Below are 2908 nucleotides of genomic sequence, written 5' to 3' on the forward strand. Positions count from 1 at the left end.
CAACTTGGAAAGCTGATGCAGGAGAAAGTAAGCTCAAGGTCAGCCTCAGCAACTTAATAAAATTCTGTCTCAAAATAAAATAAAAAGGGCTAAAGATATAGCTCAGTGGTAGAGCTCCTGGTTCAATACCCAATAAACTCTAAAAATAATTAAGCATAATGCATCATAATCATGTAAAATTTGTCCCAGGAATGTAATAATCAAGGGATCAACTAAAATATTTTTATAATAAATAGAATCAAATTAATCTTTCTATAATTTCACCCCTGTATATTGAAAAATAATTTTACAAGGTATTACTTTAAAATGAATAAATTAAGTAAAATACCTACAGAAAAAATATTAATATAGTTAAAAAGTAAAAGTATTTCTTTTACAGTTAAAAATAAAATTAGAATATTTAATCTCTATGCACTATGGAAAAGTAGTATAGAGATTCTATGTGAAGCCAAAGAAAAGCACAATAATGGAATAAATACAGCAAGCCATGTGATTTGCTACCCAAAACTTATGTGAGCAAGCATTTCAAACACAAGCATTATTAATAACATTAAAATGTGAAACTATTCTATCATATTAACATGGGAAAATAAGTACTTCTCCTAAACACCAGGAATGATTACAAGTACATAATTACACTAAAATGATCACTGCTAGTAAAAATAAAGGCTCTAAACAAACTCTATTCTATGTTCTCAGCTATCATGACTCAAATTTTCCAACTTTCTGCTATTCATAAGTTATATATTCAGCAAGATCCTATTCAAGCACTGAAAATATATTTTAGGGAAACAATAATCCATTCTAAATGTAGTCTAGAAAAGTAATTGTCCTAGGATAAGGTGCAATAATTAAGACGGATAAATGAGATGGAGGTGAGGATATATTTTCCTATCAGAAATCTAAACATGAATATTGTTAGGGTAATTTAAAAGGAATTGATTAGCAAAGAAGAAACCATGTTCTATATTTTCTATTATCAACATAATTATTTTTCACATATTTTAAAAGTAAAACAAAACTAGAAAATATCATCTGATAAGACAGATAGAGACAAAGATAGAGACAGACAGAGAGAGTAACATCTTAGCTGTTACTCCCTTGAAAAGCCCTTAGGACCTCATTAGAGGCATTCAAAGCCTTAGTCCCCATTGTACATTACTTTTCTGATTCTCTTATTCACTGTATAAGAGAACTGATCTCTGTTTTTCTTGTGAATGCAAAGCAAGTTCCAAAAAGGACCAAGTAATAAATTTTGGGTTATATTTTTACTAAAGTGCTAGGCTAGATGGGTACTGCCTTGGGAAAGTTCCAGTAGACATGCCCAGCCACTGCCCTCCACACACACACCAAATAATGATGATGATGATAATAATAATAATAATAATAATATAATAATAATAAGGTAAAGTAAGACATGAATATATTTATTTAGCATAACCATACTGGGAAGCAGGGGAATTAGTAGAACATTAATTCCTATTTTCAAGGAGGTAGCAGAGGCTTGGGGTTAAATAGGGGATCATAGAAAAGTATGGGTAGCAGTGAGAGTTGTGCAGTGGTGCAAGGTCAAGCAGTCTTGGTCAAACTACCGTTGATCATTCTTATTGATAAAAAAGTTGCTGCTACCTGGTGCTTGTCACAGGCTGTTTATCACTTCATTCCTGATGTCCCTGGAATTGAAGATGACTGTGGGAGAGAGTAACTCATAAAAAAAACTTGGGCATATAGAAAAATACAGGGTTTCAAAAGAAAATTCATGTGAACCATTAGAACGCAGGTTCATGCAACCATGAACCTTTGGAATGCAGAACAAGCACCTCATGATCAACCCAGTTCATGCCCTTGGACTGGATCCTTGACCTCAAAAATTAACATAATATGAGAACAATGAGCAAGTGCTAGAAAAACTGGCATGAAATCCTGTAACTCTTCCATGACTTTACCTAGAGTTCAGTCCCTAGATTCTGTTCCTCTATAATTATTAACTCCCCAAAACAAGAGTTTACTGTTTCTCAGTCTTGAGATGTTGAGCATCCCTCCTTTGAATCTGTATTCCTAGTTTTACCACAGATGTGCTTCTTACTTTTGACATAGTCCACATTCCCCTGGAATGTTTTCCTGCTTTGCTAAGTAAATCTCTGTGCCTCTAATTGATGTCTCCATAAATTCATTTCTGTGTTATTTGTCAAGAACTGCACTTGTCCTGAGTTGAGGATCTCTGGAAACTCCTCGGACCTCCTACAGTAACAAGAGAAAGGGCAAATTAGAAAGTCTAGATGGAGCTAGGCCTTTGAGTTTAGTACAATTACTGGAGACGTCTAGGCACCTCTGTGATGGTCTAGAATAGGATGTCATAAAAGCCATCAGCTGATAATTTTTTGATTTGGTTATCACTATAAATCTTGAAAAATATCTTAGTTACTCTTAGTGTCTTCAGGATTAACAGGGAAGAATCACTTGCTTTAGACAAATACTGAAATCATGAACATGTCTACTGTAGAATTGAGCAAAATTTATGGTGATAAACATAGAATTACCCCTGGGACATCTAGAGTCTCAATAGAAGAATCAGTGCTTTTAGTGAAAGCAATCTCCTTGTTGCAATATTAAATTATAAAAATTATAAAATTTTAAAATTATAATTAAAATTATAAAATTATTAAATTATAAAAATGTATCCACAATGTGTAAAAAATGATGTGGTATGAGAGTCACTACTTTTTGCTGATTGTCAATTACTACTGGGGTCCTAGGCTAGAGGTCTGACTCTGGAGCTCCAACATATCAGGCTGGTCAATCAACCAAAAACAAAGAGAAATGGTAATGATGAAAAGTACAAAAAACTTTAATCAGTGTAGTTACACCAAAAAGACAAGGGAACATTCTTAGCCCAGTCTTTGAGGGC

This window comes from Sciurus carolinensis, chromosome 5 (genome assembly GCF_902686445.1).
Source record: "Sciurus carolinensis chromosome 5, mSciCar1.2, whole genome shotgun sequence".
NCBI lineage: Eukaryota > Metazoa > Chordata > Mammalia > Rodentia > Sciuridae > Sciurus > Sciurus carolinensis.